At 32.7% G+C, this 15,751-nt stretch overlaps 1 protein-coding gene across 1 annotated transcript in view; it reads right to left on the reverse strand.

Moving 5' to 3' along the window:
* Positions 1–14,451, reverse strand: part of LOC132914772 (beta-1,4-glucuronyltransferase 1) — a 59,300-nt gene extending 44,849 nt beyond the window's left edge. Inside the window, exon 1 of the mRNA XM_060974152.1 lies at positions 13,889–14,451. The gene's annotated coding sequence lies outside the window, so the exon portion shown is untranslated. The remainder of the gene's footprint in view (positions 1–13,888) is intronic.
* Positions 14,452–15,751: the final 1,300 nt, after the last annotated feature.

The raw sequence follows: 15,751 nt of genomic DNA on the forward strand, positions 1-15,751 counted from the left end.
TTTTTCATTACGATTCTTTATTACTATTATTATTTATTTGCTCATTACCATTGTACATTATTTATTACATTTATCATTCGCTTATATGTTACTATTTATCTACTATGTATCCTTTGTTGATTTATTTATTTATTTCTATTTTTTATTACATTTCGTTATTATTATTATTTATTTGCTTATTACTACTGTACATTATTTATTACATTTATCATTCACTTAATTGTTACTATTTATCTAAATATTATTTATCGTTTCTGAAAACGGAGGATCGTAGAAAATTGCTATTACGTTTTATAAAATTATTATTCATAAATATCATGTGCAGTAACGCGATATCAGTACTTTCCCAATATATCCAAGTGTTTTCCAATTATGTACACAGTTCAATCGTTTGTACTATTTTAGATTGAAAAAAAAGAAGATACGAACAGGATATTGAAGGTTGTTTAAGTTGATTTACATTGTCGATAAGTAGAGTTAAAAATCTTGTTGATCGTATCACCTCAGTTTCCGCATCATTAATTATCTTCTACCTTCTCTTGTGCTTCCTCCGTGCTAATCGTTAAAAATCTTTTCCCCTTCTTCTTCTTCTTCTTCTTTTTTCTTTCCTTTTTTTTTCTATTTGTAACTGCACCTACAATTTCTGCCTCATTATACGAAATAATTAATACAGACGTTCCTTCGCGCGATAAACAGGACGTTAAAATATCTATTGCAATCCTAGAGATTCTTTTGCCGATGACTATACTCGTTACTTAGTTACCCACTGCAAATAGATTCGACTCATTAAATCGGTGCAGCCATTAATTGGATTTGATTGCTTCATAGGACATTAATCTTTCAATGTATGACTGTTTTTCAGACGAGAGAACGTTTTCCATTGCTTCTTTCAAATATTTTCTTTGCTCGAGAAATATATCAATTTTCTGAGACTTCCTTTCTTCAATAAATATTTCTGTCTTTGCAGATATATATGGGTTGGCAACTAAGTGATTCCGGATTTTGTCATTATCACCTAATAATGAAAGGTCATTACCATTAACTGGTAATGACAAAATTCACAATCAGTTGCCAACCCAATAGCATGGCATTATGTAGTTTTTCAAACTGAGAATTTTCACTTCCACGTGTGATTTTGGATTTTTTAATGCTCATGCAGAGCAAGAATAACATCGTATTACACATATTATAAATATTCCTTATTTATTATTTCTTCACAAAAAAAAAAGAAAAATCTACATGATCTTCTTCAATGTTGAATTTTTTAATGTTCATGCAGAGCAAAACCACCATCGTATTACACATATTATAAATATTCCTTATTTATTATTTCTTCACAAAAAAAAAGAGAAATTTACATGGCCTTCTTCAATGTTGGACGATTTTTAATTGAAATATCTTCTAATTTCTTTGTGGAAATACCATAAGAATGGAATTGATATCTTTGTTAAATCTATACTTCTCTAAAATTCAAGCATTGATATAATGTTTTATATTTGTCGAAGATATGCTGCAAAGAAAATAAGAGGGATTTGCGTTGTGGAAACTCGTGGAAATAGCCATTAAAGTATTTATACAATAAATGTTCAAAGGCACTGAAACGAGAAGGGAAAAAATAGAAATAGACTTTTAATGTTGCGAAATCGTTTGCTCTGATATATCTTTCAATTGGAAAGTCAAATACGGATTCTAATTGGAAACTCAAACATTGCGTTTAATAATTGGATTGGAAAGTCGAGCTGCGCACTACTACCTTCTGCAAACAATAGGACACGTATTATACTTCTTGCATCTTCTACGAGCTTTTAGTCGTAGTGTGTATTTGTGAACGAAGATTTCAACTATTCACAGGTAAACTCTATTATTTGTCGAAGCATCGACGATGCTTCACGAAGAGAAATTTTCATACAAAATTTTGTATAAAATTGTCGTTTATATTTATAACTATTCTTCGTATCAATTTCAATATCGATGAATTTACTAACTTTTTTAATGGAATTATACAGGGTGATTCATATAACTCGAATAGGTCAAATTTATATTGTATTTCCAATTAGAAATATCTTGCAAATTAACCATTTCCCAACCACTGTATTTTTTTTTTTTTACATAAAATATTAAAGGAATTCGAACGATATATTATAAAAACAATTACATTTAAATTAACGATGTAAAATTAACGTACCACATGAAATGTCCAATTTTGTCACAACAGTTTTCGAAATTATCTTTTTTTAATCAATAAATCCTTTTATCTTTGCAGGTATATATAAGTGTGACAAAATTAAATCACATCTCAAGGAAAACACGTATTCTGACTTTGACATACGAAAGAGAAAATTCTCAGCTTTAAAACGTCAGAAAAATTGCAAACGTCCTGTATAATAGTATGCAAGTACATTGACTGATAAAGCAAATTTAAAATTCATGTTTATGTACAATAGCTATTATTCTGCATTGATAGTACCTTGAGTAGTGGACATCTTTTAGAATATTGATAATACTTACCTATATTACCTACCTAATTTAATTGTTTTTGTCAAATATAATTCTGTTTTCTAAAATTTTGGTGTCTTTTATACTACTTATCCTCAGAGCCTCGTTTATACCTTTTTAGAAGACCTAGACGCAACATCATTATGAGTTATAATTAAGTTTTAAAATAAGACCACCTAACCTTAAAAGTTTCTTTTATCCTTCACTGTATCTGTTGATTCAGAACCACAAATAGCCACCAAATAACCATCGTGAAGGTATCAAATCTAAAAAAACATAGTCCTCACAAAATTTCCGAAAAATATCCCTATATCGAGTCACCAAGTAGCAAGAAAGTCCCAAGAACATGCGCTGCAATTTCTCTCCGAAGGATTCTTACCCTATCAGCCTGTTAGCCGAGTTCAGAACCAAAAATATGTGATCTATTGGGTTGGCAACTAAGTGATTGCGGATTTTGTCATTAGGTGCTATTGACAAAATCCGCAATCACTTACTTGCCAACCCAATAACAACCATTGCGAAAGTTTACAATTTAAAAAGAATTATAGTCCTACAAAATGTTCAAAAGATATTTGAATATCGGATCACCAAGTAGCAAGGAAGACCCAAGAACGTGCGCTGCAGTTTCTCTGCCAAGAATTCTTACCCTATCAGCCTGTTAGCCGAGTTCAGAACCACAAATATGTGATCTAGTAACTATTGTGAAAGTTCACAATCTAAAAAGAATTCCAGTCCTACAAAAGGTATTTCAATATCGGATCATCAAGTAGCAAGAAAGGCCCAAGAAGGTGCGCCGTAGTTTCTCTGCGAGAGATTCTTACTATTGCAGGCTGTTAGCCGAGTGTAGCGGGAAAGTGTGCTGAGGAATCCCAGGGAACCGTGAAAATGGGGAAAGTCTAAGAGGTCTGGCCACTTTCTTCGTCTTTAAGGCGGCCGTGCATTCTGTTTCAGTAGTCGAAAGTAAAACTGGCCGGGCCTGTGGGTGTCAGTAGGTCGGATGAAAGTGTTACATAATCGTTACATCAGGCCAGCCTATCGTGCGAATGTATACACACGTGTTATCTTCGAATCAGGATCACACAGATGGCATTATCTCGTTATATCCAAGAAACGAGAATAGCAGAGAGAGAAAGAGTGTAGCAGAGGAAAAAGATAGAGAAAGGTGAAGAAGAGTCGTGAAAGTAATCACGCACTTATGTACATACTTGGGAAGCTTGTTGATACGCTTCCTAGAAAAGGAGGCTGTTACTAGACTAAAGGAAAATAAAAAAAGATAGCTAATTGAATTGTTCTAGAAAGATATTTAATTAATTTTTTTTTTTTTTGTGACGAAATTATATATATTTTTTGGAGCCAATAATTTCTCTATGAAGAAGTTTTTCTTAGAACTAATTTTCATTCTCTATGAAGGTAGAAGATTGTTTAGAAAATTAGTTTGGGAAACATCTGAACTTGTGACACATCTATTTTATAAAATTGCAAAAGTATTTTCAAAACTATTCAATTTTCAACCCAAGTACCTTGATGCCTTTTTTATAGAGAATAAAAAGACGTAGCCAGTAGTATGTAACAAAATGTATAGTGCCATTTGAAGCCATTAAGGACCCTACAAAACCTTTGAAACTCCTGCACGTCCCTGGCGGACGTACAGTGGCTCGCGAAGGTATTCGTACAATTTGCTACAGAAAACTTTTATACGTATAATTGTACATGTTAGATGAAATATTTTGAAATTTTATTATAACTTTTAAATTTTATTATAATAATTTGCAATTTTATTATCGACAAGTGTGTGTACCTTTCAGTGGATATACGTTACTATATTTCGCTATACTGTATCGAGCATTGTGTGTGATACGTAAATGGAAGACATTGTAATCCTCTTGAGGGAAGGAAAAAAAAATAAAATAAAAAAAATATATATATATGTACTTGTGAGCAGTAATATGAACGTGCTGAATTATCTAGGAACACTTAATGGGTATTCAGCGACTAACTGACATTGAATACCTTTGGTAAATCTACTGTTAAAGTAGCATGATCTCTTAAGGATTTAACGATGCTCTGGAAAAGGGAATCGGTGCCGTAAACCAGTGTCGAACAGATAAAAACGGCGTCCCTGGGCGTCATCATCATTATCGTCCGCTCAACTTTGCGTCGACGTAAGACAGAAGGCCGAGCTTTCACCTTAGTCCCCGTTTCTAGTTTCCCCTTCCGACGTGTTGGACGTCAAGGTCGTTTCGAGGATGTTAGTCGACCTCTGCGTCATTCCGGATGGAATATGCATGCCTGCCCGCTACCAGCCAACGGATAGCGTATATACTCGGCTCCGGTAAATATTTAATAATCTGCCAGCACGCTCCAAGAGACGCGCAGAGTTCTTTGTACTTATGTAGGTAACTCGTTAGCCGTGAGAAAAAAGAAGTATCGCGTATCTGTCGTGCTGGATGAATCAGACGATGAAGTACGTTGTGTGCGGTAATGGAGAACGTTTTATAAAGGTAACGAATAATCTTCTAGGTATTTATTCATAGGCGTATCTACATATTTTGTGGGGTATCACGAGACACGCGTTATGATGGGACAGTATGGTATTCTACGCACAAAAATACGTCAGAAATCTAGAATAATGTTTTTTCGTTTGACGTCTCGTTTCCGCGAAAATCAAGTTGGAAAATTTGCCGGATATGCATGCGTTTGGTTAACTTTGAATTGGATAGGATAATTTGATGGGAGGTTATTCTACGCATAAAAATGAGTAGGAAATGTGGAATAAAGATTTTTTGTTCGAAGCTTCGTTTTCGAGAAAATCGAGTTTGAAAGTTTGTCGGATATGTGTGCGCTTAAGTAATTCCGAATTGAATAGGGACAATACGATAAACGGTTATTCCACGTGTAAAAATAAATCGAATAGAGCTTTTTCATTTGAAATTTCCATTTCGAAAAAACTCACTTTTTCATTCTCAATTACGTCAGACCCCAAGATCCTGCATTATCTTCCTAAATACAAAACTTTTTTAATTTATTTTACTTTTGTACGGAACCTCTCTCGCCGGTTTACTTCATCCTCGAGTACTGAATTAGTTCGAGATTCGATAATTTGCTCGTGGCCACGAGTATAGGGATTCACAGACGAAGGAACTTTGAAGGATTCCCTAAGGATTCTATCAAGCTTCCTCTGCTACTTCGTTGTTTCTTTAAGTACTGATTAGCGAAGATGCTCCACTTGATTTCTTTTCTAGGTGTTCTGATGTATTCATAACCCATGGCTACTCGATAGTTAACGCGCCCCAAGGAATTAGGTCGTAATTTGGTCGCATTAGGAAACGAAATATAACAACATAGTAATTAATGATGTGAGAACCGCAGAGACCATGCGGTTGATTTTATCAAAGTTTCCTTCCTTCCTGCTCGTTTCTTTGAATATTGATCAACTTGGACGCAGTTACACGTCGCATCGTATTTCCTTTGGGAATTGTCGAACTTTATTTTATTCAAAAAGCTCCCAAATGCAATTTTCATCTTTACCCAGTCTTTACATTTTTCTTATTTTTACGCTCAGATAAAATTTTTGGATAAAGTTTACCTCCATTTCGAAGAGTTAAATATTTTGAAGCATTGAATTTTTTATATCTTTTAGTAATAGCTGACGTATCGATTTTTAAGGGATATCAGTTTCGAATTTAGAAAATATTCGCAAACGAGCGTTAATTTTGTTTCAAAAATTCGCAATAAAAATAATTATTATAGGCCAATTCCTATTTGAATTTGGGGTTGGATTTTATTTAAATTATGCTTATTTTGAATATTTGATGTAAATAAATACATTCGCAGTGAAAATAGTACAAGTATTAAATCAGTGTCGTGGTCGTAAGTTAGGTTGGGTTTGACATTAGAGTATTAGAGTTTCAGGCTAGGTTAAGTTTGGATCAAACTTGGGTTAAATTTCGGTGAATCTTCGGCTAGGTTAGGTTAAATTCTTCCTTCGCTATAATATTGCTCTTAATAAATAAAACTTAAATTTTTTCAAATTCAAAGCTGGTATCTTTGAATTCAAATGGTCGAATATCATAAAAAGAAATATAAAAATATGTCAAAAATTTATAAAACTAAGTTTAATAATGAACTAATAATTCGTTAGAATCGTAAATACGGCTGAGTATCTATCCTTATACACATGAAAGAAGCGTCTTTGGATCAAATCTACGGTGAAAGACGTGCGATATCAAATTAGCAATTTTTTTATCGATAATTACTGGACAAGTCGTAACAAGACTAGAAAAATATCTCATATAGATTATACAGTTATATTTGACTTCAATTAAGAGTAAATAGTTCAGTTTGCATTGGTTTTAGATTCGATTAGAAATAGATCTAAACTTAATTTAGATTAAGCTTAAATTCAATGTAAATTAAGTCTAAATTTACTTTGGTTTTGATTTAAATTTAGTTTGATTAAATTTGGTTCAAACTAAATTTAGGTTAAATTTAAATTTGAATTAGATTCATCTTATTTGTTCAAAGTTAGGTTAGGTTTAACGAAGAAGATATTACGCCTGATTAAGATCTAATTTTCGACACTGTCATTTATTCAACACTTATGTATAACCCATTTTATCTAATTTCAATTATACGTTAAACATTTCCTTACAAAATTAAAAATTCATTTGTAGTATAATATATGTGCCGGTGATTATGAAAGTGACCTACGTCATATATTTTTCATTTCACATCAAAGTTTTGTGTTTGATGCATGAACTGAATTCTGTTTAACGAAGCATCAACCAACTCAATTAAACGCTTCAATTTCCACTACATAGCAAAAATGATTTCAGGTTACTGTAATGTAAATAGATGCAATGCAAAATAACTGATAAACTCATTATTTTTAGATTCTCGACTTAGGTCACTTTCATAATCACCGGCGCATGCATATTAAATATAGTATAGTACACTATACCATACTATATTAAGCATAGTAAGTAAGTACTAGAAACTGAAACAGTCTGCAATAAAAGTTAATTTTATATCCAATTCGTGTCAGCATTCATATTTTAAAACAATATTTTTCCATCCTTTTACCTTTCCAATCACCTGTTTCGATAAAACCAATGAATAACTGAACGCACTATAATAGTCTACTCTCCTTTTAAAAGCTAAAATTACTTCCAACAAGTTAAGTTTACATTCAGTTTGTACTAAATATAAGATTCAACTTCAAAGTAATTTATTTTCAGACCTTCTTCAATTTTATCTTTCCAAACATATCAGTTGAGAAATCGGAATCTCTGTGTAGAGATTGAGATTAAAGATTATTTTTCTGACACTTTCCAATAAAATCGGTCAGGTTATCTCGTTTTAGGGGAGCTATGAAAAGTAGACTGGAAACGATCTACTTTTACGGCAATTGGTCGACGCTAACCCCAATTTCACGTATCACGGACAACGATGGTGTCAAATTACAAACACCGTATGGCACACACGTGTCGTAGCCCCGGTTAACCACTGTGCTTCAATATTTTAACTCTTTTTGACCGAAAAACAATCTCCCTATGAGGACGCCATTTTACGTAAAACATGCTCTGCGTACACAGTCGTATATTTACGGGTTCTTGCATATACTTTATTTGCTTTTGGCGCTGGCAAACGAACAGTTGCTGGCAACCTGGACTTGGTGAGTAATCCGACTCCCCAAAGAAGGTAAAGTATTTCACTAAATTCCGGGTAATATTTTTACCAGGAAATGTTTGACAAAGGAAAATTTAAACTCTGATAAAATGAAATTTTATACAAGTATGGTTAACACTTACATTGGAACGTAAAATTTTGAAATTAGAAAATTAGAAACTTAAAAAGTTTAACGTTAGAAATACTGCAACGCTAAAAACTTAAAATTAGAAAAATGACTAACTCCAGAATTTTAAATTAGAAAAATTGCCACCTGAAATTTGAGAAACTTAATAGTTTTGAATTTAAAAAATCCAAGTTAAAAGATTTTAGGTTAAGAGCTTACAAATTGAAATATTTAAAATTAAAACCTTGTAAATTTTACTATTTAATTACAGAATTACAGAATTCCAAATCTAAAAATTTTCGATCAAAGGATGTCAGATCCAAAGATTAAAAATTAAAGAATCCCAAATTAAAACTTTCAAAGCAATGCAATTAAAATTGTCAAGAATCCTACAAATGTTAAAGTCTACAGATACCGGAAGTTCAAGTATCGATCTAACCTCTAACGAATAGAATATATGTACAGCGCAACCTTATTCCCCTGAATTACGTAAATCAATTTTTCAGAATGTATTTGCGAGAAAAGCGTCTGTTAAAGCAAAATTATTTCGTTTCATTGCATTGTGCAGCTCGCCGGTGTTTGTTTGGTAAAAGGAGCCGTCGATAATCTTATCCCGGTTGCATTTCTGGTTAGTGTATCAGGAATCTGCGATTATCCTGTTAGGAATTTGCGTGCTTTGAGGAAACAAATGAAGATAAGCCAGAAACGCAGAAATTTATGCGGCAACTCGGTAATCCACTCAATAAGGTCAGTTCGCTTCTATAATAGAGAAAGACACGGATAACGTCCAACGTCGCGAATATCAATAACTGAGCAGCATTTAGTATTGCGTATACCATATTGATTGTGAGTCATTTTAGCTGGCTAGGGAAAAAACCAAGGAGAGTCAATGGACAAAACGCGGTTAACAGAACTTCAACGAACCGGTTAAAAATAATTCTCCTTCTGAACATTTCCATTCCACTACTTATTATTTATTATTCGTAGCCCTCTCGCTCTGCGAGTTACGGATGACTTCCTGTTACTTCTTACAATAATCACTTAAATCTTATTTCCTTTCCATTATAGATGTAAATTCCAGGAAACCATTGTTGAAAGATGTTTTTCTGAAACTTCTCTTTCTTGACCCTGAAACTTGCTTCCCGATTTGTTTAACTTTCTGTGCAAATATTTCAGCTAAATTAAATTACAAATATTGCCATTCCATTATAAATGTAAACACGATGATCAATAAATGATCATTTTTTGTAAAGTGAATTCCTTTCTCTGTAATTTATTTACCCTCTAAGGTGTTATTTTATGTGTCAATAATCAATATTTATCCATGCTATTTTTGACAAAGAAAGATACCAAGCGTATCGTTGGATTTATTCTCATACCTGCAATATATTAGAAAATAGAACTCGATGCCTAGTGAAAAATGATTAAAAAAAAATTGCAAACGAAAATACGCCAATACAACAATGGCTCTTAATGGATTAAAATACAAGAAAATAAAATTACATGGTCTTTGAATGTTAAATAAACACAATTCGCTAGAATGTTATTTACAATAAACAAATTAAATAATTTCTATTTGCAGTCGACGAAAAACAAATGAATTGAACTGCAAGTGCCAAGGAAGAAGTACATAGGTAAAAAAGCGTATTTTTATTTGACGATGCATCGAAAAAGTGGAATTATAATCATCGTCAGAAATAATGCATACAGTGCGTGGATGAATCAACGGACGAGTGCGCTCTCTATCGATTATAATACTCCCATTTCCCCCAGAACTTATTCAACAAAGCGAGCCAGACGGCACGCAAGCTTCGCATTTGAGTATTTTTCTACACAGTTCATTCACTAATGCTTCTCACGGGGTCGACTTATGCGCGTTGCCTGTCGAGGACAATTACCTTCCTTAAATCACGAACATTCTCAGCGTATTTCGAGTAAAAGTTGCTATGATTCCGGTTATTAAACTTCCCCGCCTACGAGAAAAATGAAACAACGCGAATAAACCGGAGGACAAAGGGACACTGTAAAAACATGATGTAACCTAACCTGCGTTACACACCGTTCTCGATGCAACGACAAAATATAGTGATTTTTCGTCGGTAATTTATCGTCAGGATCCTCTTGCACAAGAATTTATCAACTATTAATATCAGTAATTTAACCAGTAATTTTATAATTTTACGTTAAATTAGATAATAAGTTGATTTATAATTTGTACGATTTGTTTGTAAAATTTTGTTACTATTGAATTTGTTACTATTATAGAAGATAGTAGTAAATTGTAACTTGTACAATTGTAGAAGTCGTGTCTTATACAATTTCATTAATAATTGTTTAAGTATACAATAATTGCTCGCTGTTAACAGTTTGATTGTATAAGAAGGTCCTAAGTGGTACAATGACGTTTGGTTATTAAATAAGAGATAATTATTCCATTTAGATATGCCACATATAGGTATTTCTCCCTAGATTACATCTTGTGGTTTTTTAAAAATCACTAAAGTCAATATTACGCAAGTTGTTTTGTAGACTCGAATTTCAGAATTGTTTGCAGTTGAAGTTACAGAGTTACATGTTTAAAATTAGCAAGTTTTACTTTCGGTTTCGTGGATTGAGGTAGTAATGCTTTAAACCAATATAGTTAGCAAGTTACTAGCCCATTTGCGTTTGAAACAATTTTTAATCGACGATAGAAAAATATTATCGAACTTATTTGGATTTTGTAAACTTCAATATTACTATTATAATATTAATATTAAAATTGAATTGTTGTAATAATACAGAGACGGTTCCATTTCGTATTATTCTTAGTTATTTTCCTTTCACTTGATGAAAAGGGGAGCTAGCACAGAGTGATAGTTACTAAAATTATAAAATTATTATACAATCATATAAATTATAAAATTATAAATCCGCATATTGTAAAGTTACATAAAATGACATGATTTTATAATGAACTGAAAATAGGCAACTTGATATTAGATTTTATCCTATAGAGCTTTATTTCACTACATAATTGTAATCTAAAAAAAATTGCGTTTCGCATTATTTTTTACTAATAATAAATAATTAAAGTGAATTTATTCTACTAATTTTGCATATTTAGCATATAATAAAAAACTTTGTTACTACTACCATATATATAAAAGGAATTTGAATTTGAAGTAAATACAAATCACTAGGAAGAGAATTTTTTAATTAAGCTTTCAATTACTTAATGTCGTAAATGTGATATTTAACATAGTCCCTTATCTACACCATGTGCAAGTATATTCCCAATTCTTGTCACGTACGGTATTACGTCCGCGGATTTCACATGCATAAGATGCTATTCTTATTTAACTTTGCGCAACGATAAAAAAAGAATGATAGTCTAAATATTTATTAGACTCGAAATAGCGTCATCGACGATAACCTCACTATAAAACCTTAACCTTAGTAAGTGTATGTTTAAACGACATGTACATAAAACAAACCGGTTTCAATTCATTTTAATTGTAGAACGCCATAATGTAAGCAGGATATTAAATTCCCTATGGTTTTAAATTGTAAATATAAATTCCATATTTTTATTTTAGCTATTTTTAAAACACAGTAGCTCTTTATTGTTTATATTTAATATTATTCTAGCATCGATAGAGTTGAAGTATGCTTGATAATTTTTCGATTTTCTCGAAAACCAAGCAAATACATGAAAAAAATTGTATTTTTTTATGTAGAACCGTTTCCTTACCGATTGTACCATGTTACTAGAACACTCCATATATTTTGTCAGTATGGTGATTGCGTATAGGGTTAAACGGAATCCATCAAAAACTTTTCATTTCCATTTCTATTTACGGTCTGGCACGATTGCACGGAATTTCATAGTACATTTTCCGTCATATCGTTTCTCCTGCACCGCATTGCGAGTCCCGATTCACCGGCAGTTTTCGTTTTTACCGTTTGGACTGCGGCCAAAAAGTGGAGACACGCAATTAAATTTCGGACGAATAATCCCTGGCAAGAAAATTCGAGAAAACCGAATAAGGAGACGAGAAGAGGGATATCCTGTCGCTTTATGATTTTACTTCGCCACTTCTTCCATTTTTTTATCATGCGTACATATCTTCATCGGAAAAATTACGTTACTAAGGAAAATTGAAATTTAACCTCAATCTCACAATTCTCGCGTGTTAAATTAAAGTTGATCCCACGCTATCGATACTTATCGATTTACGAGCTCGATATACGTATGAATTTATTAAGGTTACCTCATCTGCGAAATATATTTTTTCCCTCCTTCTTTAGAAATAGTAAATTCAATAAAGATAATATTATATCAATTTATGAGCCGATATGTGAATTTGTTGAGTTTACCCTCTTTTCTCTCTTTTTTTAAACTTAGGTTATATTACATCAGATTATTATAATGTTTATAACATTAAAGTTATTATGCGCATTATAAAATTTGATATATATAGTAAATTTTCTAGATAATTAACAATATCAACTTATTAAATTAAAATTTTGTAGTATTTCTGAACGAAATTAGCTGGAATTTGCAAACCGTTATTAGAATCGATTTTACGCGTGTCAAATCTTCCGATGAATCGCGTGGTGACCGTTATACCTTGAAATTCGAACACACATACGAGTGAAGTATAAGTTTAACGACCCAGTATTCGCTTCTCTCATTCGAAAAATGTAACAACTTCTCAAATCCTATCTTTTTAAAAAGTAAAAATATTTCAAACCCCTTTTATTGACGTATTTGAGACTATAAAAAAAACTGCAACGTCAGATATTAGAATATTTAAAGCATAATAAATTAATATTTATCTGTTTAAAACAATAGAAAATCTATAATATTAAGAATCCGGATTTTTATTAACAGAATTGCGAATGTAAATTTCCTAATCCTAAATACAAATTTTTACAAAAAGTGTTAATTACTCGTCATAATATTCATTATAATAAATTCCTATTTGACATACAGAACCTACACTTTTAATATTAATGCCAGATTGTAATAATTAATTATTATTATCATTATCAGATAATTATCAATGATTTTCATAAAAATTGTCAATAATCGGAAGTAATGAAAAGAAAGTTTCTGACATCAAAAGTAATTATTGGCAACCAAAAACTATTTTCGCAGTTCATAATGATTATCGGTAATGAGCAAAATTTTCATCTTCTATATTGTATAATGATTATTCATAACCAAAATGATATAAATTCAGATATGAAATAACTATGTAAACTACAGATGTTTATACAAATTTCAAATTTTATAAACACAACTGTAAAAATACAATATGACTTAAGGAGAGATTATGCCGATAAATCCACAGTCTAACCATACATCTTAAATTTTTGCTATAACGATTATAGTTTTGATTCATATTTGCTGAGCTACTAAATATGGGGCCAACCCCTATACCAACAAGTATTAGATACATTCTGACCCATCCTAATTTACCCGGTACAAACAGCGCCACGACCGATCCTCATCAAAACACTAGGTGCCTGGTTCCAAAAAAAGTGGTCAAACCAGTTGCACAACTAAAATTCCATCTGAATTCAGATCCAAAGTGAAGCGAAGGAACTCACCGTAGGTCTCTTCAGCGTGACATCTCCGTGGCCGAGTGCTTGGTAAAAATGTCGCGCACGATTTTTCGACCCTGTCGCCGACGCAGCGGAGCCTAGCACAGTGGAGTGCCACCAAGAATTATCCCAATCACGTCCAGTCACAAAAAGCGGGGAACAACGTGCATACTGATGATGCACGGTGCTCGCGTTCCACGTCTCTTTCACCGGCGGACGATCAGTGCCCGCTAACCGAAACTCGCGTGGATTCACGCTTATTCCACGCACGACGATCACGAGGTCTACGCAATTCGAGAATATACCCCACGACGTTGCAGAGTGCGTATGTTCGGGCTGCTCCGTAAGGGAGAAATACGCCAGCATATAGAGACGAACAGATACGACGCGTGTGAAGACGCAACAAAGACCTTAACGATGCGAGGACTCCGAAAAATCCGAGTCTAAGAGCGTGACATCGTATCAAAAGAGAAAGGGAGACGAGAGAAACATGCGATTCAGAAGCGTTACACCCTTCACAGCGACCGCACTGCTCGAGCAACAGCATCCGACTGCCTTGCTGGGCCCATCAACACCATGGCCAACCCCCAGGCAGCTGTGGCGACGTCTGGCGTACTTCCGTGAATTTCACTGATAGTCGACGAACTCCTCATCTTCCTCCAGTTTCTTGACGAAATTACAGTCTTCCAACTTGGTTGATATTTTGAAAATGAATTCTTTGGAGATAAAAGAAGTGTTTAAAAGAAGGATTCTCGGGGAACCAAATATTGAGATAACTTGTCAGTTTTTCAAACTGAAATTAAATTTTCTTTTGTTTCGTCGTAAATCACTTTTTCCTTATATATATGGTTTTGCACATCATTTTTCATTTGGAATTTATTATATTTCTCTAACCCTATTTCTTTAAATATATTTCTCTAAACTAGAATGTTGTTTGATGATCGATTTTTTAGCAAGAAAAACATTGTTTTTGCTTAAAAAATTAAAAGAAATCTATTTTCAAAGTTTTGCTTAAATCGGAGCATAAATTTTTCCGAAAGAACAGCCATTTACTTTTTATACGATTTGTTGTGAACGGTGGGACTTTGTTTATATGAATTTTTCGAGATATATATAATTCGCTTATTTTCCTCACTATGATTTTTCAGATATGTTCATTCAACTTGTAAGAGATAATTCAATTGAGCTCAATCAATCATTCAATCAATTTAATACTTAAGTTTATATAAACGGAGTTCCATTGTAATTGGAAATTGCTTTAGAGATTTGGTTACAGATGTTTGTTGATGAAGTTAGATGGATTACGTATAGTTAGCGCTGAGTAAAATTAAGTCTGAACTTCATTTTGGCAAATTTGGAATTTGTGACCTTTTTTACTACATATGATAAATTTTGACGAGTGGAGTCAAAGAATACTAATTTTAAAACACAGAGATCGTTATTTTAATAGTTATGGATATCGTAAGTTTACGCAAATTGGACGCCATATTGATCTTGATCGGTAAGGTCATCATCGTAATACCGACCTCTCCCGCACAGCAGATTTTTATCTTATCCACTATCAGTATAAAATCTCACTCACTTATCTGAATTATTTTTTAAAGCGATTTTCAACTTGACGTTAATAGCAAATTAATTGTGTGTAAAGTGCATATCACGTCTATCTTTATTCCGTCTGCGCTCTCACGATTCAATTAGTACTTGAAAGAATATCGAATAATAGAAGAAGAAGAATAGAATAACATTCTAATATTGAAGTAGGTACATAATACTATTGTAACAGACATTTTTTAAACCTACAAGTATTTATTCGTTCTGACGTTCGAAAACAGCTTGCAGAAATTGCAGGTACATACAATATAGACGGAC

This window comes from Bombus pascuorum, chromosome 15, assembly GCF_905332965.1.
Source record: "Bombus pascuorum chromosome 15, iyBomPasc1.1, whole genome shotgun sequence".
Classification (NCBI taxonomy): domain Eukaryota; kingdom Metazoa; phylum Arthropoda; class Insecta; order Hymenoptera; family Apidae; genus Bombus; species Bombus pascuorum.